Genomic DNA, 27,338 nt, shown 5'->3' with positions numbered 1-27,338 from the left:
AACAGCCACCACTAACATTGAGTGGCTGCTGCCAACACACTGTCATTGACACTGACCCAACTCCAGCCACTTTAATAATGGGAATTGATGGGAAATGATGTAAATATATCACTAGCCACTTTAAACAATGCTACCTTATATAATGTTACTTACCCTACATTATTCATCTCATATGCATACGTATATACTGTACTCTACATCATCGACTGCATCCTTATGTAATACATGTATCACTAGCCACTTTAACTATGCCACTTTGTTTACTTTGTCTACATACTCATCTCATATGTATATACTGTACTCGATACCATCTACTGTATGCTGCTCTGTACCATCACTCATTCATATATCCTTATGTACATATTCTTTATCCCCTTACACTGTGTATAAGACAGTAGTTTTGGAATTGTTAGTTAGATTACTTGTTGGTTATCACTGCATTGTCGGAACTAGAAGCACAAGCATTTCGCTACACTCGCATTAACATCTGCTAACCATGTGTATGTGACAAATAACATTTGATTTGATTTGATTCGATTTGATTTTCTGCTTTCTCTGTCTACATCCCCTCCACTCATCTCCTAATTTCTGTCTCTCTGTCACTCTCACTCTAACTCTCGCTTTCTGCTTTCTCTGTCTACATCCCCTCCACTCATCTCCTAATCTCTGTCTCTCTGTCACTCTCACTCTCACTCTCACTCTCGCTTTCTGCTTTCTCTGTCTACATCCCCCCCACTCATCTCCTAATCTCCGTCTCTCTGTCACTCTCACTCTCACTCTCACTCTCGCTTTCTGCTTTCTCTGTCTACATCCCCTCCACTCATCTCCTAATCTCTGTGTCTCTGTCACTCTCACTCTCACTCTCGCTTTCTCCTTTCTCTGTCTACATCCCCTCCACTCATCTCCTAATCTCTGTCTCTCTGTCACTCTCACTCTCACTCGCTTTCTGCTTTCTGCTTTCTCTGTCTACATCCCCTCCACTCATCTCCTAATCTCCGTCTCACTGTCACTCTCACTCGCTTTCTGCTTCTGTCTCAATTCAATTCAATTTCAATGTAAGGGCTTTATTGGCATGGGAAACATATGCTAACATTGCCAATGTAAGTGAAGTAGATAATAAACAAAAGTGAAATAAACAATACAAATGAACAGTAAACATTACACTCACAGAAGTTCCAAAAGAATAAAGACAATTCAAATGTCATATTATGTCTGAATACAGTGTTGTAAAGATGTGCACATGGTTAAAGAACACAAGGGAAAATAAATAAACATAAATATGGGTTGTATTTACAAGGGTGTTTGTTCTTCACTGGTTGCCCTTTTCTTGTGGCAACAGGTGGGCACGTCCCCCCCGTTCACATCGACGGGGCTGTAGCTTCAAGTTCCTCTGTGTCAATGTCACCAAGGACTTGAAAAGGTCCACACACGCACAGTTGTGAAGAATGTGCGAAAGCGCCTCTTCCCTCTCAGGAGGCTGAAAAGTTCTTCAGCTGCACTATTTGAGAGCATCTTGACTGGCTGCATCACTGCTTGTTATGGCAACAGCACCGCCCTCGATCGCATGGCGCTACAGACAGTGGTGCGGACAGGCCAGTGCATCACTGCTTGTTATGGCAACAGCACCGCCCTCGATCGCATGGCGCTACAGACAGTGGTGCGGACAGGCCAGTACATCACTGCTTGTTATGGCAACAGCACCGCCCTCGATCGCATGGCGCTACAGACAGTGGTGCGGACAGGCCAGTACATCACTGCTTGTTATGGCAACAGCACCGCCCTCGATCGCATGGCGCTACAGACAGTGGTGCGGACAGGCCAGTACATCACTGCTTGTTATGGCAACAGCACCGCCCTCGATCGCATGGCGCTACAGACAGTGGTGCGGGCAGGCCAGTGCATCACTGGGGCTCCAGAGCTGCCCTGCCATCCAGGACCTCTATACCAGGCGGTGTGAAAGAAAGACTCCAGCCACCCAGGCCACAGACTGCTCTCTCTGCTTCCTCACGACAAGGACCTCTATACCAGGCGGTGTGAAAGGAAGACTCCAGCCACCCAGGCCACAGACTGCTCTCTCTGCTTCCTCACGACAAGCGGTACCGATACATCAAGTCTGAAAAGCCGTAAACCCTCTCATGAAAAATAAAGATTGAGAGAGCGAGCAACAGTAAACCTTACCTTTATTATTAGTGGATATGAAATGGAGCTTTCAGTTTTACCACACCATTGAAAATATGTTTTCCTGAAGATCTCTGTCTTTTTTAGTGACGTTGGCGGACTTTTATAGAGGCAAGCAGGTCGATAGGGATGGTAGAAGAGAAGTGATGGTGGGAGTAAGGCAGTCTGTGAATTGTGCTCCTGGGAATTGACAGGATAGGGATTACCATGTGCTGTAAATCACAGTCAGCCACTTGGCTAGTGGAGGATCTACGCCCCTCGCCACAATGTAGCAAATCCATTGAGTTAAAACCAATAGCAGCTGATATCCATATACTGTACCATGATTCAGGCCATGACTTTATCCTGACCACAGAAACAAACAGCTGTGGTTTGATCTGTAAAATATTATCTGTATCTCTGTGAACACATGGCTATTCAGAGCCAGACCCTGCGTCATGCATATTCACATGCTGGAAACACTGCCTTCTCACTCTCCAAATGGAAAAGTATAGGCCTAGTATAGCTCTACTGTATGGTGAGAACAGCTTGTTGGACACACACACACATTTATAGTGACTCTACACACAAGCACACACACTCATATATACATATCTACCTCTTTCACTCCAGTATCTCTGCACAATGTAAATATGGTATTGGAACTGACCCTGTATATAACTTCTTACTATCTTGTGTTCTTCTTATTTTCATTTCTTGTGTGTTTTTGTTCTACCTTATGTTATTTGTAGTGTTAATTGTTATTGATTACTGCATTGTTGGGTTTGGAGCTTGCAAGACAGGCATTTCATTGTACTTGTGCACGTGATATTCAAACATGAAACTAGAAACATATGATAAGAAAAAAGTTTGTGAGAATCAATAATAACTATCATTTAGTCTCAGTTGTCTTTTACCAACCTACAAACAAGACAGCCTGTCTAAGATAACTCAGAAATGCTTATTAATACATTTTTTACATAATTCTGAAATAAATAAACACATATTATTTGCATTGGGGACGGCAGGAACAGTCTATACACCTCTGCGTGACCAAGGAAAATCAGAGAGGCAGCTTGACATTTTGGAAAGCGGCCTGTAATTCTGAAAGCAGGGCATCGGAACACAATAAACTATTACACCCAGAGAATTGTTCCGGCAGACCTTTCAAATAAAATAGCAATTTCCAGGCAATTGCCACTCAGGCCAGTGTTGTGGTGAGGGTGTAAATAGATACGTCTGCAATTCCACCATTGTTTTCCTTTCTGTCTTATTCATGATTAAATGACTTTTTTGTCTTCTCACAATGCAAACACACCTTTGGCGAGAATCCTTCTGTTCTGTTCCGTTTTACATTTTGTATCATCATTTCCTCTGAGCTGAGGTCATGCACATTGTGTGTAACAGGTAGAGAGTTCTATGCCTAATGCACTAGACAACAAGACAGCTTGTCTAAGATAAAATTATTACAGTTTCTCCTTTTTCAAAACTCTACATACAATTCCCAAAACTGCACACACAAAATTCCTCACATCTCCTTCAAAATGTAACACTGCATTCAAAATGCCATAAACACATGTCAGAATGAAGCATTTGCTTAGCCCTGGTGACTCCCCCCCCTACCAATTCCTGGCAGGAACCGTCTATACACCTCTGCGTGACCAAGGAAAATCAGAGAGGCAGCTTGACATTTTGGAAAGCGGCCTGTAATTCTGAAAGCAGGGCATCCATGAAATTATCTTTTTGGTTTAAGATTCTGACTGGTGAGATGCTGGGTTTTTGGAAAGGACTATGAAATGATTATTCCATCCTGTCTCCTGTAATCTTTTGGTTGAAGAGAGATGAATACATATTATTGTAGAGTCTAGTGAAACTCTGGAGGTATTGCATGTGGCTCAGTTACAGTATTTACACACACACATGTCAAAACATGCATCCAGGTAGAAAGGTCTCTAGTTCGAATCCTGAGCTGAGAAGGTGAAAAATCTGTTGATGTGCCCTTGAGAAAGGCACTTCACCTTAATTTCTCCAGATAATGGCAGACCTTGGCCGTGACCCCACTCTCCGAGGGTGTCTCAGAGAGAGTTGGGATATGCAAAGTAGCAGTGCGTGTGTCACGCCCTGACCATAGAGAGCCCTTGGATTCTCTATAGTGGTTTAGGTCAGGGTGTGTCCAGGGGGGTGTTCTAGAATGTGTATTTCTATGTTGGTGGTTTTGTATGGTTCCCAATTAGAGGCAGCTGGTAATCGTTGCCTCTAATTGGGGATCATATTTAGGAGGCCTATTGTTCCCACCTGGGTTGTGAGATATTGTTTAGGTTAGTGCTTTGTTGTGCTCCGTGACTGCACGATTGTTAGTCTTTGTTGTTTTGTTGTAAGTTTCACTATTAAAGGTAATGTGGAACTCTACACACGCTGCTCCTTGGTCCACTCATTTCAACAAACGTGACAGAATATCCCAACAAACCAGGACCAAGCAGCGTGCCCAAAAGGGAAAGATGTTTTGGACATGGAAAGAAGTGATGGGTGGATGTGAAACCCTTCCTGCGCGCCACAGAAAGCCCAAGGACAACCCCAATATTTTTTTTTTGGGGGCACAAGGGGTGGCCGGTCGAGCCGAGGCAAGAGCCAGAGACCGTCAGGGAGGCAATGGAGAAGTTGGGAAAGAAAGAGATGAGAGAGATGTTGTGCAAGTGTGTTCTTTAGATCTACTGCCTGCACAAGAGATAATGATTCTAAAGGCCTGGTCCAAATCAAACCCTCTTCCCTGTGTACTGCACTAGTCCATGTGGACTTGAAGGTATATATACATACCATATACACTGTGTTTGTAGTTGGTATAAAGTTGATATAAATCACTTATATCTAACTAACTAAGTAACAAACTAAGTAACAAATGAACTAACTAACTAACTCAACTAACTAACTAACTAACTAACTAACTAACTAACTAACTAACTAACTAACTAACTGGTTTATCCACCTTTTCCTCAAATGGAATTATTCACTAAACAGGAAATGACCACTTCCTGTCCCAGTTGTCCACCTCATCTCTCTTCCTACATTAACCATAATGGATGTCCCAGTTTGCCACCTCATCCCTCTTCCTACATTAAACATAATGGATGTCCCAATTTGCCACCTCATCCCTCTTCCTACATTAACCATAATGGAGCCTATTGTTCCCACCTGGGTGAGAGAGATGTTGTGCAAATGTGTTCTGCTCAACATTCGACCAGAGGATCCGTTTAGCAGTCTGGTGAAACCTGTGCCGGCTCCACACATCTGGACTCCAGTGCACCTCCCCAGCCCGGTACGTCATGTGCCTGCACCCCTCACTCTCCCTGAAGTGCGTGTCACCAGTCCGGTACCACCTGTGCCGGCTCCACGCCCAGGCCTCCAGTGCGCCTCCCCAGTCCCGCTCCATGGCAGGAGCCGTCTACTGCGCTGGTGCCCAGTCCGGGTACGGTGTCCAACCCAGCTCCATGGCCCAGAGCTTTCCTCTGTACCGGTGCCCAGTCCGGGTACAGTGTCCAACTCAGTTCCATGGCTGGAGTGTCCAACTCAGTTCCATGGCTGGAGCCTTCCTCTGCTTCCTCCAACTCAGTTCCATGGCCGGAGGTCTCCTCTGTACCGGTGCCCAGTCCGGGTACAGTGTCCAACCAGCTCCATGGCCCAGAGCTTTCCTCTGTACCGGTGCCCAGTCCGGGTACAGTGTCCAACCCAGCTCCATGGCCCAGAGCTTTCCTATGTACCGGTGCCCAGTACAGTGTCCAACCCACCGGAGGTTTTGCGTCCGGAGTCCGCACCATTAGGGGGGAGTACTGTCACGCCCTGACCATAGAGAGCCCTTGGATTCTCTATAGTGGTGTAGGTCAGGGTGTGACTAGGGGGGTGTTCTAAAATGTGTATTTCTATGTTGGTGGTTTTGTATGGTTCCCAATTAGAGGCAGCTGGTAATCGTTGCCTCTAATTGGGGATCATATTTAGGAAGCCCTTTCTCCCACCTGCTTTGTGGGATATTGTTTGTGTTAGTGTGTTTGGGCACTACGTCTTCACGTTCTTTGTAAGTTTTGTGGTTTTATTTCTAGTTTCACTCTGTATTAAAAAAATGTGGAACTCAATGCGCGCTGCGCCTCGGTCCGCTCATTTTGAAGAACGTGACAGTGTGGGGAAAATCCCTGGGGAAGCCAAGTCCCCAAAACATGCCACGTTACAACATGTGTGTTGTGATAATTGCGTTGTTTGCTCTATAACCTGTTAGTTCATGTGCCTTGACACTGTGATCTACAGGCCGAGACTATAAGAAGACACAGTGGCAGAATAAATTCAACCACACATTTGTTTCATCACAAAACCGGAGAGCAACCTCTGTCCTTCACCTCCATAGCATCATCCCTCGTTCCCTACCTCCACCTCCACAGCATCATCCCTCGTTCCCACCATCCACCTCCACAGCATCATCCCTCATTCCCTACCTCCACCTCCACAGCATCATCCCTCGTTCCCTACCTCCACCTCCACAGCATCATCCCTCATTCCCTACCTCCACCTCCACAGCATCATCCCTCGTTCCCACCCTCCACCTCCACAGCATCATCCCTCATTCCCTACCTCCACCTCCACAGCATCATCCCTCATTCCCTACCTCCACCTCCACAGCATCATCCCTCATTCCCTACCTCCACCTCCACAGCATCATCCTCATTCCCTACGTCCACCTCCACAGCATCATCCCTCGTTCCCTACCTCCACCTCCACAGCATCCACCGTTCCCTACCTCCACCTCCACAGCATCATCCCTCCCCTACCTCCACCTCCACAGCATCATCCCTCGTTCCCTACCTCCACCTCCACAGCATCATCCCTCTTCCTACCTCCACCTCCACAGCATCATCACTCCCACCCTCCACCTCCAGCATCATCCCTCGTTCCCTACCTCCACCTCCACAGCATCATCCCTCGTTCCCTACCTCCACCTCCACAGCATCATCCCTCGTTCCCTACCTCCACCTCCACAGCATCATCACTTGTTCCCACCCTCCACCTCCACAGCATCATCCCTCGTTCCCTGCCTCCACCTCCACAGCATCATCCCTCATTCCCTACCTCCACCTCCACAGCATCATCCCTCGTTCCCTACCTCCACCTCCACAGCATCATCCCTCGTTCCCTACCTCCACCTCCACAGCATCATCCCTCGGTCCCTACCTCCACCTCCACAGCATCATCCCTCATTCCCTACCTCCACCTCCACAGCATCATCCCTCGTTCCCTACCTCCACCTCCACAGCATCATCCCTCGTTCCCTACCTCCACCTCCACAGCATCATCCCTCGTTCCCTACCTCCACCTCCACAGCATCATCCCCTCATTCCTACCTCCACCTCCACAGCAGCATCATCCCTCGTTCCCTACCTCCACCTCCACAGCATCATCCCTCGTTCCCTACCTTCACCTCCACAGCATCATCCCTCGGTCCCTACCTCCACCTCCACAGCATCATCCCTCATTCCCTACCTCCACCTCCACAGCATCATCCCTCGTTCCCTACCTCCACCTCCACAGCATCATCCCTCGTTCCCTACCTCCACCTCCACAGCATCATCCCTCATTCCCTACGTCCACCTCCACAGCATCATCCCTCGTTCCCTACCTCCACCTCCACAGCATCATCCCTCGTTCCCTACCTCCACCTCCACCTCCACAGCATCATCCCTCGGTCCCTACCTCCACCTCCACAGCATCATCCCTCGTTCCCTACCTCCATCTCCACAGCATCATCCCTCGTTCCCTACCTCCACCTCCACAGTTTCATCCCTCGTTCCCTACCTCCACCTCTACAGCATCATCCCTCATGCCCACCCTCCACCTCCAGTGTCATCCCTCGTTCCCTACCTCCACCTCCACAGCATCATCACTCGTTCCCACCCTCCACCTCCACAGCATCATCCCTCATTCCCACCCTGCACCTCCAGTGTCATCCCTCGTTCCCTACCTCCACCTCCACAGATTCCTTCCTCGTTTACCTCCCTCCACCTCCACAGATTCCTTCCACGTTCCCTCCACTCCACACAGAGTCATTCCTCATTCCCTCCCTCCACCTCCACAGAGTCCTTCCTTGTTCCCTCCCTCCACCTCCACAGAGTCATTCCTCATTCCCTCCCCCACCTCCACATAGTCCTTCCATGTTCCCTACCTCCACCTCCACAGATTCCTTCCTCGTTTACCTCCCTCCACCTCCACAGATTCCTTCCTCGCTCCCTCCCTCCACCTCCACAGCGTCATCCCTCACCTTATCCTCCTCACAGTCTGTGGGAGACAAGTTTCCCTCCCCTTCCCTCCTCTAACAGTTGTTATCAAATCTGTCCATTTCTAAAATCTTTGACATCCAAGACCGTCAAGAAGGTAGGAGAAGCACTGTCAAAGTTGACAATGGAGGTGCCATCTCCCAACTGCAGTATGGAAAATATACATTTTAAAAGAAACTGACAGAGAGAGAGAGAGAGAGAACTGGTAACAAGAAGAATGTGCTCCAATTATTTCACAAATACAGAGGTGTCTTGGAGTCAGGGGGCCAAAATAGAGAAACTGCTATGTTTAATGCAAAACCCCATTCAAACAGATAACCACTAACATATTATACAAATCCAGTCAGTATTCCTGCATGACTCTATAACATAGTCTACAAACTCAGCCAGTATGCCTGCAGGACTCTATAACATAGTATACAAACTCAGCCAGTATGCCTGCAGGACTCTATAACAAAGTATACAAACTCAGCCAGTATGCCTGCATGACTCTATAACATAGTATACAAACTCAGCCAGTATGCCTGCAGGACTCTATAACATAGTATACAAACTCAGCCAGTATGCCTGCAGGACTCTATAACATAGTATACAAACTCAGCCAGTATGCCTGCAGGACTCTATAACATAGTATACAAACCCAGCCAGTATGCCTGCAGGACTCTATAACATAGTATACAAACCCAGCCAGTATGCCTGCAGGACTCTATAACATAGTCTACAAACTCAGCCAGTATGCCTGCAGGACTCTATAACATATTATACAAACCCAGCCAGTATGCCTGCAGGACTCTATAACATAGTATACAAACCCAGCCAGTATGCCTGCAGGACTCTATAACATAGTATACAAACCCAGCCAGTATGCCTGCAGGACTATAACATAGTATACAAACTCAGCCAGTATGCCTGCAGGACTCTATAACATAGTATACAAACCCAGCCAGTATGTATGCAGGTCTCTGTAACATAGTATACAAACCCAGCCAGTATGCCTGCAGGACTCTATAACATAGTATACAAACCCAGCCAGTATGCCTGCAGGACTCTATAACATAGCCTACAAACCCAGCCAGTATGCCTGCAGGACTCTATAACATAGCCTACAAACCCAGCCAGTATGCCTGTAGGACTCTGTAACATAGTCTACAACCCCAGCCAGTATGCCTGCAGGACTCTATAACATAGTATACAAACCCAGCCAGTATGCCTGCAGGACTCTATAACATAGTATACAAACCCAGCCAGTATGCCTGCAGGACTCTATAACATAGTATACAAACCCAGCCAGTATGCCTGCAGGACTCTATAACATAGTCTACAACCCCAGCCAGTATGCCTGCAGGACTCTGTAACATAGTATACAAACCCAGCCAGTATGCCTGCAGAACTCTATAACATAGTATACAAACCCAGCCAGTATGCCTGCAGGACTCTATAACATAGTATACAAACCCAGCCAGTATGCCTGCAGGACTCTATAACATAGTATACAAACCCAGCCAGTATGCCTGTAGGACTCTATAACATAGTATACAAACCCAGCCAGTATGCCTGCAGGACTCTATAACATAGTATACAAACCCAGCCAGTATGCCTGCAGAACTCTATAACATAGTATACAAACCCAGCCAGTATGCCTGCAGGACTCTATAACATAGTATACAAACCCAGCCAGTATGCCTGCAGGACTCTATAACATAGTCTACAAACCCAGCCAGTATGCCTGCAGGACTCTGTAACATAGTCTACAACCCCAGCCAGTATGCCTGCAGGACTCTGTAACATAGTGTACAAACCCAGCCAGTATGCCTGTAGGACTCTATAACATAGTATACAAACCCAGCCAGTATGCCTGCAGAACTCTATAACATAGTATACAAACCCAGCCAGTATGCCTGCAGGACTCTATAACATAGTGTACAAACCCAGCCAGTATGCCTGTAGGACTCTATAACATAGTATACAAACCCAGCCAGTATGCCTGCAGAACTCTATAACATAGTATACAAACCCAGCCAGTATGCCCGCAGGACTCTATAACATAGTATACAAACCCAGCCAGTATGCCTGCAGAACTCTATAACATAGTATACAAACCCAGCCAGTATGCCTGCAGAACTCTATAACATAGTATACAAACCCAGCCAGTATGCCTGCAGAACTCTATAACATAGTATACAAACCCAGCCAGTATGCCTGTAGGACTCTATAACATAGTATACAAACCCAGCCAGTATGCCTGCAGAACTCTATAACATAGTATACAAACCCAGCCAGTATGCCTGCAGGACTCTGTAACATAGTGTACAAACCCAGCCAGTATGCCTGTAGGACTCTATAACATAGTATACAAACCCAGCCAGTATGCCTGCAGGACTCTATAACATAGTATACAAACCCAGCCAGTATGCCTGCAGAACTCTATAACATAGTATACAAACCCAGCCAGTATGCCTGCAGGACTCTATAACATAGTATACAAACCCAGCCAGTATGCCTGCAGGACTCTATAACATAGTCTACAAACCCAGCCAGTATGCCTGCAGGACTCTGTAACATAGTCTACAAACCCAGCCAGTATGCCTGCAAGACTCTATAACATATTATACAAACCCAGCCAGTATGCCTGCAGAACTCTATAACATAGTATACAAACCCAGCCAGTATGCCTGTAGGACTCTGTAACATAGTCTACAACCCCAGCCAGTATGCCTGCAGGACTCTGTAACATAGTGTACAAACCCAGCCAGTATGCCTGTAGGACTCTATAACATAGTATACAAACCCAGCCAGTATGCCTGCAGAACTCTATAACATAGTATACAAACCCAGCCAGTATGCCTGCAGGACTCTGTAACATAGTGTACAAACCCAGCCAGTATGCCTGTAGGACTCTATAACATAGTATACAAACCCAGCCAGTATGCCTGCAGAACTCTATAACATAGTATACAAACCCAGCCAGTATGCCTGCAGGACTCTATAACATAGTATACAAACCCAGCCAGTATGCCTGCAGGACTCTGTAACATAGTATACAAACCCAGCCAGTATGCCTGCAGAACTCTATAACATAGTATACAAACCCAGCCAGTATGCCTGCAGGACTCTATAACATAGTATACAAACCCAGCCAGTATGCCTGCAGGACTCTATAACATAGCCTACAAACCCAGCCAGTATGCCTGCAGGACTCTGTAACATAGTATACAAACCCAGCCAGTATGCCTGTAGGACTCTATAACATAGTATACAAACCCAGCCAGTATGCCTGCAGAACTCTATAACATAGTATACAAACCCAGCCAGTATGCCTGCAGGACTCTGTAACATAGTGTACAAACCCAGCCAGTATGCCTGTAGGACTCTATAACATAGTATACAAACCCAGCCAGTATGCCTGCAGAACTCTATAACATAGTATACAAACCCAGCCAGTATGCCTGCAGGACTCTATAACATAGTATACAAACCCAGCCAGTATGCCTGCAGGACTCTGTAACATAGTATACAAACCCAGCCAGTATGCCTGCAGAACTCTATAACATAGTATACAAACCCAGCCAGTATGCCTGCAGGACTCTATAACATAGTATACAAACCCAGCCAGTATGCCTGCAGGACTCTATAACATAGCCTACAAACCCAGCCAGTATGCCTGCAGGACTCTGTAACATAGTATACAAACCCAGCCAGTATGCCTGTAGGACTCTATAACATAGTATACAAACCCAGCCAGTATGCCTGCAGGACTCTATAACATAGCCTACAAACCCAGCCAGTATGCCTGCAGGACTCTATAACATAGTATACAAACCCAGCCAGTATGCCTGCAGGACTCTATAACATAGCCTACAAACCCAGCCAGTATGCCTGCAGGACTCTATAACATAGTATACAAACCCAGCCAGTATGCCTGCAGGACTCTATAACATAGTATACAAACCCAGCCAGTATGCCTGCAAGACTCTATAACATAGTGTACAAACCCAGCCAGTATGCCTACAGGACTCTATAACATAGTCTACAAACCCAGCCAGTATGCCTGTAGGACTCTATAACATAGTGTACAAACCCAGCCAGTATGCCTGTAGAACTCTGTAAAATAGTCTACAAATCCAGCCAGTATGCCTACAGGACTCTGTAACATAGTATACAAACCCAGCCAGTATGCCTGTAGGACTCTGTAACATAGTGTACAAACCCAGCCAGTATGCCTGTAGAACTCTGTAACATAGTGTACAAACCCAGCCAGTATGCCTGTAGGACTCTGTAACATAGTCTACAAACCCAGCCAGTATGCCTGTAGGACTCTATAACATAGTATACAAACCCAGCCAGTATGCCTGCAGGACTCTATAACATAGCCTACAAACCCAGCCAGTATGCCTGTAGGACTCTATAACATAGTGTACAAACCCAGCCAGTATGCCTGTAGAACTCTGTAAAATAGTCTACAAATCCAGCCAGTATGCCTACAGGACTCTGTAACATAGTATACAAACCCAGCCAGTATGCCTGTAGGACTCTGTAACATAGTGTACAAACCCAGCCAGTATGCCTGTAGAACTCTGTAACATAGTGTACAAACCCAGCCAGTATGCCTGTAGGACTCTGTAACATAGTCTACAAACCCAGCCAGTATGCCTGTAGGACTCTATAACATAGTGTACAAACCCAGCCAGTATGCCTGTAGAACTCTGTAAAATAGTCTACAAATCCAGCCAGTATGCCTACAGGACTCTGTAACATAGTATACAAACCCAGCCAGTATGCCTGTAGGACTCTGTAACATAGTGTACAAACCCAGCCAGTATGCCTGTAGAACTCTGTAACATAGTGTACAAACCCAGCCAGTATGCCTGTAGGACTCTGTAACATAGTCTACAAACCCAGCCAGTATGCCTGTAGAACTCTGTAACATAGTGTACAAACCCAGCCAGTATGCCTGCAGGACTCTATAACATAGTATACAAACCCAGCCAGTATGCCTGTAGGACTCTGTAACATAGTGTACAAACCCAGCCAGTATGCCTGTAGGACTCTGTAACATAGTCTACAACCCCAGCCAGTATGCCTGTAGGACTCTGTAACATAGTCTACAACCCCAGCCAGTATCCCTGTAGGACTCTGTAACATAGTCTACAACCCCAGCCAGTATGCCTGTAGGACTCTGTAACATAGTCTACAACCCCAGCCAGTATGCCTGTAGGACTCTGTAACATAGTCTACAACCCCAGCCAGTATGCCTGTAGAACTCTATAACATAGTGTACAAACCCAGCCAGTATGCCTGTAGAACTCTATAACATAGTCTACAACCCCAGCCAGTATGCCTGTAGAACTCTATAGAGGTGTGTGGGATGAATGGACGTCACTACAGTCAGTATTGAGGTCAGAACTACAGGAAACAAATATATTTAATAGATGAGAGCTGTCATATACCTGATGAGTGCTGCTGACGTCATTCCTGACTGTTTGTGTGTGTCCTGTCTGGACACTGTATGTGGCTGTGTGGGACACAGTGTGTAGGAGATAGTGTGGGGTAAAGTGGAGAGTACTGCGTCACGTGTGTGTGTGTGTGTGTGTGTGTGTGTGTGTGTGTGTGTGTGTGTGTGTGTGTGTGTGTGTGTGTGTGTGTGTGTGTGTGTGTGTGTGTGTGTGTGTGTGTGTGTGGGTGCGTGCGTGTGTGTGTGGGTGGGTGGGTGGGTGTGTGTGTGTTTTGTGTGTCTGTATTAGCACTTCAGTGACCGAATACATTTTCATGTGTGTATGTGAATGTTTATGTTGTGTAAGTTGTTCAGTTTGTGCATCAGTATTGACTGTTTCAGTGTGTGTAAGTTGTTCAGTTTGTGCATCAGTTATGACTGTTTCAGTGTGTGTATGTTGTTCAGCTTGTGCATCAGTTCTGACTGTTTCAGTGTGTTTATAGAGGGAACACCCACCTATCCACATCGATGGAACAGTAGTGGAGAGGGTAGTAAGTTTTAAGTTCCTCGGCATACACATCACAGACAAACTGAATTGGTCCACTCACACTGACAGCGTCGTGAAGAAGGCGCAGCAGCGCCTCTTCAACCTCAGGAGGCTGAAGAAATTCTGCTTGTCACCAAAATCACTCACAAACTTCTAGAGATGCACAATCGAGAGCATCCTGTCGGGCTGTATCACCGCCTGGTACGGAAACTGCTCCGCCCTCAACCGTAAGGCTCTCCAGAGGGTAGTGAGGTCTGCACAACGCATCACCGGGGGCAAACTACCTGCCCTCCAGGACACCTACACCACCCGATGTCACAGGAAGGCCATAAAGATCATCAAGGACAACAACCACCCGAACCACTGCCTGTTCACCCCGCTATCATCCAGAAGGCGAGGTCAGTACAGGTGCATCATTGCTGGGACAGAGAGACTGAAAAACGGCTTCTAGGCCATCAGACTGTTAAACAGCCACCACTAACATTGAGTGGCTGCTGCCAACACACTGTCATTGACACTGATTCAACTCCAGTCACTTTAATAATGGGAATTGATGGGAAATGATGTAAAATATATCACTAGCCACTTTAAACAATGCTACCTAATATAATGTTTACATACCCTACATTATTCATTTCATATGTATACGTATATACTGTACTCTATATCATCTACTGCATCCTTATGTAATACATGTATCACTAGCCACTTTAACTATGCCACTTTGTTTACATACTCATCTCATATCTATATACTGCACTCAATACCATCTACTGTATCTTGCCTATGCCGCTCTGTACCATCACTCATTCATATATCTTTATGTACATATTCTTTATCCCCTTACACTTGTGTCTATAAGGTAGTAGTTTTGGAATTTTTAGCTAGATTACTTGTTGGTTATTACTGCATTGTCGGAACTAGAAGCACAAGCATTTTGCTACACTCGCACTAACATCTGCTAACCATGTGTATGTGACAAATTACAATTTGATTGGATTTGATTTATAATGTTCAGTTTGTGCATCAGTTCTGACTGTTTAGTGTGTGTATGTTGTTCAGTTTGTGCATCAGTTCTGACTGTTTCAGTGTGTGTATGTTGTTCAGTTTGTGCATCAGTTCTGACTGTTTAGTGTGTGTATGTTGTTCAGTTTGTCCATCAGTTCTGACTGTTTAGTGTGTGTATGTTGTTCAGTTTGTGCATCAGTTCTGACTGTTTAGTGTGTGTATGTTGTTCAGTTTGTCCATCAGTTCTGACTGTTTAGTGTGTGTATGTTGTGCAGTTTGTGCATCAGTTATGTCTGTTTCAGTGTGTGTATGTTGTTCAGTTTGTGCATCAGTTCTGACTGTTTAGTGTGTGTATGTTGTTCAGTTTGTGCATCAGTTCTGACTGTTTAGTGTGTGTATGTTGTTCAGTTTGTCCATCAGTTCTGACTGTTTAGTGTGTGTATGTTGTGCAGTTTGTGCATCAGTTATGTCTGTTTCAGTGTGTGTATGTTGTTCAGTTTGTGCATCAGTTCTGACTGTTTAGTGTGTGTATGTTGTTCAGTTTGTGCATCAGTTCTGACTGTTTAGTGTGTGTATGTTGTGCAGTTTGTGCATCAGTTATGACTGTTTCGGTGTGTATGTTTGGTGCAGTTTCTGCATCAGTTATGACTGTTTCAGTGTGTGTATGTTGTGCAGTTTGTGCATCAGTTATGACTGTTTCAGTGTGTATGTATGGTGCAGTTTCTGCATCAGTTATGACTGTTTCAGTGTGTGTATGTGTTGTGCAGTTTGTGCATCAGTTATGACTGTTTCAGTGTGTGTATGCAACAATGAGTGTCTGCAGAGTATGTAAGCTTGTGTGTTTCTATCAATCATACATTATGCATTGAAGTTTATACCCATCTTTATAGCCATCTCTCTTTCCCTCTCTCTCTTCCAATCATCCTCTCCCTCCCTCACCCACACACTCTTCTCTATTCCTTCCTCCCTTTCTCTGTCTCCCTTTATTCTTCTCTCTTCCTCCCCCATTCTTCCTCTCTCTCGCTCTCTCTCTCGCTCTCTTTCACACACACACACACACACACACACACACACACACACACACACACACACACACACACACACACACACACACACACACACACACACACACACACACACACACACACACACACACACACCCACACACACACCCACACACACACACACACACACACACAGAAAAAAACTATTAACATCCAGCAGAGCAATGTGGTTGTTGTATATCTTCTCATAGCCATACTGGTCATGTTTAATGGACACAATATGTTTTTATAATGCTTGGTTGGTCCAAACATACCAAGAGGGTATTTCAACATATTAAAACTATTGAAAAACCTTGTGAAGGAAGGAATGTTCTTTATTTTCTTAGAATAGAGAATACATGTAATGAGAGGGAAAGAGAAACAGAGAGAGAAGGATACATTTTTCTCTGTGGGTAAAGGATTAGCATTTGATCACTCATGTTCTCTGTCTCCTCTCTCTTTCCGTCTACCTACCTGCCTACCTACCTACCTACCTGCCTGCCTGCCTGCCTGCCTGCCTGCCTGCCTGCCTGCCTGCCTGCCTGCCTGCCTGCCTACCCACCCACCTGCCTACCTACCTACCTACCTACCTACCTACCTACCTACCTACCTACCTACCTACCTACCTACCTACCTACCTCCCTCTCTCTCTCTTTTCTTTATTTCTCTCCTCTCTATGCATTTCCTTCTTTCTTTTTCTCTTTCTCTCTACTTGCTATGTTACCGTAGTTTCCCGTTCCCCAGCACTTTCTCTGGATCACCTGTAACACACCGTTGACCTGCTTCTTCAAAGAATATTTGTACTTGGACAGATCCACAGGTGTTTTGGCCCTGTTCGAGACCAAGAGTAGGGTCAAGTTGCCCCTAGACACTGATCTTTAGTATCTTCTGCTATTTATTTTTTCATCATCATGGTGATTTTCCATTTTGCATTATCATGATGTGACCGGTGACAGTCTTTCATGTTGAAAGTCCAACATCTTAAACTTGACTGCTGACATGCAAAACATTTTGGGACTGTATCAAAAGTGGACTAATGAAACAAATACCAAAATGTAGATTTGGAGTGGATTTTCGTTTACAGTTATGTTTGGTGGAGGGGAAGCTGATCCTAGATCTGTAACTTCACCCGGGAGTGTTAGAGACCAGAATGCCAGATGTCAGCAAACACAGGATTGAGTAATGTCACTAAATGAGAAACCAACTGTGTACTTAGTGTGTCAATCTACTGTCATACTTAGTGTGTCACTCTGGAAGACATCTGAGATGCAACCAGTTCCAAAGGCGGAGCTGAATTACTATCGTCCTGTGGCGTTAACATCAGTCGTTGTGAGCATTTGATAGTCACACGTCTCAGGTCTCATAAAGACAGAGCCCTTGACCCAATGCAGTTTGCATTCAGGAAGAACAGACCAGTGAAGAATGAAATCCTGACGGTGTTGCACAGTGCCGTGACACACCTGGAGAGGCCTCACTCTTATATGCACATCCTTTTCCTGGACTTCTCCTTTGCTTTTAACTGCATGCAGCCTCACCTTGTCTGTGACAAACTCTCCCAACAGGCAGGTGGACCCCACAAGGTAAGACCCTAGCCTTTACCACCCAGGCAGGTGGACCCCACAAGGTAAGACCCTAGCCTTTACCACCCAGGTGGGTGGACCCCACAAGGTAAGACCCTAGCCTTACCACCCAGATGGGTGGACCCAACAAGGTAAGACCCTAGCCTTACCACCCAGGCAGGTGGACCCCACAAGGTAAGACCCTAGCCTTTACCACCCAGGCAGGTGGACCCCACAAGGTAAGACCCTAGCCTTTACCACCCAGGTGGGTGGACCCCACAAGGTAAGACCCTAGCCTTACCACCCAGGCAGGTGGACCACCACCTGGTGGACCCCAACCTTACCACCCAGGTAGGTGGACCCCAGCCTTACCACCCAGGCAGGTGGACCACCACCTGGTGGACCCTAGCCTTACCACCCAGGCAGGTGGACCACCACCTGGTGGACCGCAACCGTACCACCCAGGTGGGTGGATCACCACCTGGTGGACCCCAACCCTACCACCCAGGCAGGTGGACCACCACCTGGTGGACCCCAACCTTACCACCCAGGCGGGTGGACCACCACCTGGTGGACCCCAGCCTTACCGCCCAGGCAGGTGGACCCCACAAGGTAAGATCCGAGCCTTACCACCCAGGCGGGTGGACCACCACCTGGTGGACCCCAGCCTTACCACCCAGGCAGGTGGACCCCAACCTTGCCACCCAGGGGGGTGGTTCACCACCTGGTGGACCCCAACCTTACCACCCAGGTGGGTGGACCACCACCTGGTGGACCCTAGCCTTACCTTGTGGATGCTGGACTTCCTGCTGAACAGGGGGCTGTCACGTTACATCATCCCTATCTTACATCCATATCTTACACCATCCCCATCTCTATCCACAATGCCCTAGCAGAACTTACACCATCCCCATCTCTATCCACAATGTCCTAGCAGAACTTACACCATCCCTATCCCTATTCACAATGTCCTAGCAGAACTTACACCATCCCTATCCAAAATGTCCTAGCATAACTTACATCATCCCTATCCAAAATGTCCTAGCATAACTTACATCATCCCTATCCGCAATGTCCTAGCAGAACTTACACCATCCCTATCCACAATGTCCTAGCAGAACTTACACCATCCCCATCCCTATCCAAAATGTCCTAGCATAACTTACATCATCCCTATCCAAAATGTCCTAGCAGAACTTACACCATCCCTATCCACAATGTCCTAGCAGAACTTACATCATCCCTATCCCTATTCATAATGGCCTCGCAGAATTTACACCATCCCCATCTCTATCCACAATGTCCTAGCAGAACGTACACCATCCCTATCCACAATGTCCTAGCAGAACTTACACCATCCCCATCTCTATCCACAATGTCCTAGCAGAACTTACACCATCCCTATCCCTATTCATAATGTCCTAGCAGAACTTACACCATCCCTATCCACAATGTCCTAGCAGAACTTACACCATCCCTATCCACAATGTCCTGGCAGAACTTACACCATCCCTATCCACAATGTCCTAGCAGAACTTACACCATCCCTATCCACAATGTCCTAGCAGAACTTACACCATCCCTATCCACAATGTCCTAGCAGAACTTACACCATCCCTATCCACAATGTCCTAGCAGAACTTACACCATCCCCATCTCTATCCACAATGTCCTAGCAGAACTTACACCATCCCTATCCCTATTCATAATGTCCTAGCAGAACTTACACCATCCCTATCCACAATGTCCTAGCAGAACTTACACCATCCCTATCCACAATGTCCTGGCAGAACTTACACCATCCCTATCCACAATGTCCTAGCAGAACTTACACCATCCCTATCCACAATGTCCTAGCAGAACTTACACCATCTCCATCCACAATGCCCTAGCAGAACTTACACCATCCCTATCCACAATGCCCTAGCAGAACTTACACCATCCCCATCTCTAACCACAATGTCCTAGCAGAACTTACACCATCCCTATCCACAATGTCCTAGCAGAACTTACACCATCCCCATCCCTATCCACAATGTCCTAGCAGAACTTACACCATCCCTATCCACAATGTCCTGGCAGAACTTACACCATCCCTATCCACAATGTCCTAGCAGAACTTACACCATCCCTATCCACAATGTCCTAGCAGAACTTACACCATCCCTATCCACAATGTCCTAGCATAACTTACACCATCGCCATCCCTATCTACAATGTCCTAGCAGAACTTACACCATCCCTATCCACAATGTCCTAGCAGAACTTACACCATCCCTATCCACAATGTCCTAGCAGAACTTACACCATCTCTATCCACAATGTCCTAGCAGAACTTACACCATCTCTATCCACAATGTCCTAGCAGAACTTACACTATCCCCAACCCTATCCACAATGTCCAAGCATAACTTACACCATCCCCATCTCTATCCACAATGTCCTAGCAGAACTTACACTATCCCCATCTCTATCCACAATGCCCTAGCAGAACTTACACCATCCATATCCACAATGTCCTAGCAGAACTTACACCATCCCTATCCACAATGCCCTAGCAGAACTTACACCATCCCCATCTCTATCCACAATGTCCTAGCATGACGTACACCATCCCTATCCACAATGTCCAAGCATAACTTACACCATCCCTATCCACAATGTCCTAGCAGAACTTACACCATCCCCATCTCTATCCACAATGTCCTAGCAGAACGTACACCATCCCTAGCCACAATGTCCAAGCATAACTTACACCATCCCTATCCACAATGCCCTAGCAGAACTTACACCATCCCCATCTCTATCCACAATGTCCTAGCAGAACGTACACCATCCCTATCCACAATGTCCTAGCATAACTTACACCATCCCCATCTCTATCCACAATGTCCTAGCAGAACTTACACCATCCCCATCTCTATCCACAATGTCCTAGCATAACTTACACCATCCCTATCCACAATGTCCTAGCAGAACTTACACCATCCCTATCCACAATGTCCTAGCAGAACTTACACCATCCCTATCCACAATGTCCTAGCAGAACTTACACTATCCCCATCTCTATCCACAATGCCCTAGCAGAACTTACACCATCCATATCCACAATGTCCTAGCAGAACTTACACCATCCATATCCCTATCCACAATGCCCTAGCAGAACTTACACCATCCCTATCCACAATGCCCTAGCAGAACTTACACCATCCCCATCTCTATCCACAATGTCCTAGCATAACGTACACCATCCCTATCCACAATGTCCAAGCATAACTTACACCATCCCTATCCACAATGTCCTAGCAGAACTTACACCATCCCCATCTCTATCCACAATGTCCTAGCATAACTTACACCATCCCTATCCACAATGTCCTAGCAGAACTTACACCATCCCTATCCACAATGTCCTAGCAGAACTTACACCATCCCTATCCACAATGTCCTAGCAGAACGTACACCATCCCTATCCACAATGTCCTTGCATAACTTACACCATCCCCATCTCTATCCACAATGTCCTAGCAGAACTTACACCATCCCCATCCCTATCCACAATGTCCTAGCAGAACTTACACCATCCCTATCCACAATGTCCTAGCAGAACTTACACCATCCCTATCCACAATGTCCTAGCATAACTTACACCATCCCTATCCACAATGTCCTAGCAGAACTTACACCATCCCCATCTCTATCCACAATGTCCTAGCATAACTTACACCATCCCTATCCACAATGTCATTGATTTCTGGTGGAAGGCAGACCCAGTGAGCCACCTAGTCCTGGGTGGTGAACAGGAAGAGAGAGTGGGGAGTTTTAAGTACCTGGGAACCATCAAGGACAGCACACTATATTTTAATGCCAACACCCAGAACATGAATAAAAAATACCAACAACATCTGTCATGTAGAGAGTGTGTTGACTTTATGTTTCCTGGCCTGGTACGCTGGACTGTCAGTGGCTAATATGGTTATCCTCAGGAAGACTGTATAACTGGGGTCCAAGCTCTGTGGATTGCAGTGCAGGGGGCTTCAGGGCCTCTATGATAGACAAGGACAAGCACGTCATAAATGACCCTACACACAATCCTACCCAATGTTCTGAGCTGCTGGCCTCCGGAAGGAATAATAGGTTCAGCAAGAATAGGAACAGGACAACAGGCTGCTGAACAGTGAGACATAGGACAGATGTAGGAAAATGAACAGTGGGACATAGGACAGATGTAGGATGCTGAATAGTGAGACATAGGACAGATGTAGGCTGCTGAACAGTGAGACATAGGACAGATGTAGGAAAATGAACAGTGGGACATAGGACAGATGTAGGATGCTGAATAGTGAGACAGAGGACAGATGTAGGATGCTGAACAGTGAGACATAGGACAGATATAGGATGCTGAACAGTGAGACAAAGGACAGATGTAGGATGCTGAACAGTGGGACATAGGACATATGAAGGCTGCTGAACAGTGGGACATAGGACAGACGTAGGATGCTGAACAGTGGGACATAGGACAGATGTAGGCTGCTGAACAGTGGGACATAAGACAGATGTAGGATGCTGAACAGTGGGACATAGGACAGATGTAGGATGCTGAACAGTGAGACAGAGGACAGACGTCGGCACAATACATGGTCGGACAGTAGCCTGCAGAGACTGAATATGTGAAAACGTAAATGTGTGACTTGTGTGCTTTCCAGTGTTTCTGTACTGCATGTAATATATTGTGTTGTGTTAGTGTATTTGTATGCTGACGTCATGAAATGAATGTAACTGGACAATGAAGTATATCGTATCGTATACATTATACACTATGCTATGGTATAATACACAGCAAGATCAGCTCAGTATATGTACTACTTAAATAACTGAGGTATCATTCACTTTTACTGATAAGAAAAGGGTGACCAACTACACCCTATTTCATAATCACACAGCATTGACATCCGGGGCTTGACACACGCACGCACGCACGCACGCACGCACGCACGCACGCACGCACGCACGCACGCACGCACGCACGCACGCACGCACACACACACACACACACACACACACACACACACACACACACACACACACACACACACACACACACACACACACACACACACACACACACACAGCCTGTAATCAAACATTCACCTGAGTACCATTTGAGGAAGGCCTGATAAGGTAGCAGAGGAAGTGGCAAACAGTCTACACCCTTCTCTGCATTCCTACAGTACCGTGGCCCTGTCAGAGCAGTCCAGACTTTACAGGGGATCACATACAGGAGTATCAGATACAGGAGGATCGCATACAGGAAGAGGAGAGGAAGAGAAGAAGCCAGAAGCCTGAAGAGACTGACAGAGAGTGTCAGAGAGAGGTGTGACAAGTAGAGAAAACTTGTTTTTGAGTCAAGTCAAGGAGAGGAGGCAGGGGAGCTCAGAGAGAGAGAGCTGTCCAAAGAAGTGGAAGAGAGATCAAACTGCCAAGAGATCAACAGTGAAAAAAAACTTGGTGAGAAAACAAAAAATCTACAAGACATCTACAATCAGTTTGAGTAGGTTAAAAGGTACAACCTCCGTACAGTACTGTACTCGACAGCCGGATTTGACCAGAACTAGCATCGCCATGGTGACCCTGGACACGCGGACCCTGACGGTGCCCGTGGGCATCGTGAGAATGCTGGAGGTGGTCCTCACCTGTATCTCCTTCAGCCTGGTGGCCTCGGTGGGTCACTTCGGCTCATCCTACTGGGCCTGGTGCATGTTCACCTGGGTCTTCTGTTGCTTAGTCACCCTCCTCATCCTCATAATGGAGTTCACCACCCTCCATGCCCGGGTGCCCATCTCCTGGGACGACTTCACCACCGCCTTTGCCATGCTGTCCACGCTCATGGTGGGTAACGTCCACGGCGTCTTTTGTCTTTGGGTTAGACTATAAGGGGTAGAATCCAGATAACATACCTACATATTAGTGTCAATGTGTGACAGTTACATTTGAGACAATATAAGCATTGAAAACTAGAGTAGAGATGGATGTGTGTAGTTTACTCTTGTGTAAATTGTAAATCAATTTAAAAGGCGATTTTTTGGGAAATTACCCATCAATCTTCCCTGCCATAGATTAGACTTCTGTTCGAGGAGGTGTACTTGTACATCACACTGCTTCATGCTTCCGAAACAGGAGTTAGGTTCCAGCACCTACGGGCCGTTCTGGCCGAGATAAGGCTACTTACTTTTTTCTAAATATATTTAGCCCTTATATAGTGAGTATCAGCCCTGGACCTTGATCAGACAGTTGTTGTTATCATAAGGTACATGAAGTGGTTAAATGAAACATACAATATTTTAGTACCACTTAGAGTTGTTGGTCGATCCAACAATGGCAGCAATCGCTAGTCGTGTGCATACATTTACTCTCACACTAATTGCGAATGAACTTATACTGAGACATAGACGCCAGCAGATACTGATGTAGTAATAGTAATTTCTAATTGCTAGTTCCACTGAACTAGAACAAGTTATTGATCAAAGTGATGATCTCATCTTCAGTATGTCACAACAGCAAGGCAGCTAATCTATCTTTTTCTCTAGTGTACTCCATATATCACCTCTAGTCAGATCAGTGAGAAAATTGGATAAATGCAATTAAAGGAAAGGCTTTAACCATTAATAAGGTGTGCGTTGGAGTTCCTGTAGCTTTGCCAATATTTTGGAATGGTTTATTGAGTAGGAGCTACATTGGTAGTAGATTAAGTAGAAGTATCAGGTGATACGCATAGAACTTTGACAACTTTAATGAGTCAATTAAGTCCACTGACATTCCATGTTATTGTCTTCAAACTTTGATGTTGTTTATTCAATTCCATTGCTGTTATTCATCCACCATCATCATCTATTGTCTTGGGCTTTAACAGGTGCTGGCTGCCTCCATCATCTACCCCACCTTCTTCACGTGTGTCTCCTGCGGGAAGCAGATCGCCGCCACCGTCATTTCCTGTCTGGCCTTCCTCTTGTACGCCACGGAGGTGGGCCTGATCCGGGCCAAACCCGGCGAGATCAGCGGCTTCCTCTCCACCGTCCCCGGGCCTCCTCAAGGTCCTCGAGGCCTTCGTGGCCTGCATCATCTTCATCTCTCTGGACCATGGTTCCTACTCGCGGTTCCCAGGGCTCCAGTGGTGCGTGGCGGTCTATTCGCTATGTTTCATCTTCGCCCTCATCATCATCCTCTTTACTATCTGCCGCCTGCTGTCGCTCTTCCCGTTCCCGTTCGACAAGGTGCTGACGGGCTACAACGTGCTGGCCGTGCTGATGTACATGACGTGCGTGGTGATATGGCCTCTCTATAGCTTCCAGAACAACCACAGCAGACCCAACGGGTGTGGCCGCAACTGCTACTGGGATAACCAGGTTGTAGTGGCGTTCATGACCTGTTTCAACCTTGTGGTTTACATTGTGGACACGGTCTACTCTTTCAGGCTGGTGTTCTTCGTCACCCCGGCTTAGGACAAAGGTCAAAGGTCACCCACCTTACCCAACCTGAGAACTGTCCCCGAAACACCTTGCCGGATCTTAAACAATAGACTGAACTTTGCTTTTGTATGAATACAGCAAAATGTAACCATGCTGTTTTTTTGGAACACTAATTGGTATTGGGAGAACGTCTCTGTATGGTGGATAATAACCGTTTTACTGGGAAAGATTACATTGTGAATGATAATGCTTCTTCATTGAAAAATGGGGTTATAGTACTGCTAGCAATTCACAAACCATGAGGTGGATAAGAATGTTCTGAATGCTTGGATCCGTGCGTAGATTCAATGTATATTTTGTCTTCCCGTCTTTAAAATACACAAGGAACTCTGCAGTGCGCCCTACGCAGTCCACATGGGCTGTAATCAAAGTGAATAGAAAGATCAAAGAGCTGTTCTTGATATGTTCATTTTATTCTCATATTCTGTTCTCCATTTCATCTCTGTCTCTCTGGCCTTGATTCAATCAGTTCAGCGTTAACCCCCGATAACCCACAACTGCATAGCAGATCATTGGTTTTACTGATTTCACAGCTCCAACGATGTTACACCTTTGTCATGGCCCAAATAAAAACAGATCTGCTATGCAGTTGTCGGCTATCACATCTCTCTCTCTCTCTCTCTCTCTCTCTCTCTCTCTCTCTCTCTCTCTCTCTCTCTCTCTCTCTCTCTCTCTCTCTCTCTCTCTCTCTCTCTCTCTCTCTCTCTCTCTCTCTCTCTAATCCTGACAAACATGCAATCCAGACAGATATGACAGAATTCAGTTAAATAAGTAAATAAGTAAAACACAACTATTGACATTTAGCTGACGTGTCCAAATTGTTTTAATAATGTTATATAACAATAAAATAAAGAAAACATTTGCTTAACACCTATTCTCTTTCTACAACACTGTTAAAGGACATTGAGCAACGCTCCCTCCCTCTCCCTATTTGCTAGGGTGTGTCTGCTATGAGAGGCCCATTGGATGAAATGGCATGGGATGTCGAAGTCCAGCCCAGGGCTTTGCTTTCATGTCTCTTTCTGAGTGCGGCGGGGAAGCCGACAGCGAGATAAGTCTCAACCACACTCCGCTCCGTCCCACCTGGATGACATCACTCTCTTACACAGGCAGCATCTGAATCCCTCACGGACCGTGGCTTACCACAGATTCGATTTGATAGGGAACATATTGGGCCATTCTGAGGCTGCTAAACGAATTATAATTTCTAAAAAGACAGCAGAATAATTGTGGTTGGTGATCTGTTTATGGTAATGATGTCAAGGTCTCTCATGCCCACACTTTGTTTTGTGATACATATGGCAGGGGTTATTCCTTTCTTCATGAGAGAAATTAAGTTAAGTGAGGAATGAAGAATCAATGTTCCAAAACAGAAGCCAACAGAATGATGGAGGTTCCTGATCTGATTATGGTAATGAAGTCAAGGTCTTTTATGTCCACATCTTTTCTTCTGTCTTGCAACCTTTGACAGGGATTATTGATTTGTTCAAAAGAGAAATGAAGTTATGTTGTTGCTGTCTCCTTGGCACAGATCAAGAGGGAGGTAAAAGTGAAAATGGATGAGGCAGATATAGAGAGAGGGAGAAGTGAGAGTGGGAGAGAGAGAGAGGAGGGAGAGTGAGATAGAAGGAGAAGTATATAGAGAGAGGAGAAGGAGGAAGAATATGAGGGTGTATAACAGTGAGAGGGAGTTAGGCAATGCACTGACAATATTTTAATTTAGGGATCATTGTCCTTCAGCTGAGACAGCTGCTGC

The 27,338-nt window shown here is 46.1% G+C and overlaps 1 pseudogene; it reads left to right on the top strand.

Moving 5' to 3' along the window:
* Nucleotides 1-1,564: 1,564 nt before the first annotated feature.
* Nucleotides 1,565-26,269, top strand: LOC118379763 (uncharacterized; annotated as a pseudogene).
* Nucleotides 26,270-27,338: the final 1,069 nt, after the last annotated feature.

Source organism: Oncorhynchus keta, unplaced genomic scaffold (genome assembly GCF_023373465.1).
Source record: "Oncorhynchus keta strain PuntledgeMale-10-30-2019 unplaced genomic scaffold, Oket_V2 Un_contig_13749_pilon_pilon, whole genome shotgun sequence".
NCBI classification, from domain to species: domain Eukaryota; kingdom Metazoa; phylum Chordata; class Actinopteri; order Salmoniformes; family Salmonidae; genus Oncorhynchus; species Oncorhynchus keta.
This window is presented reverse-complemented; position numbering and strand designations above follow the sequence as displayed.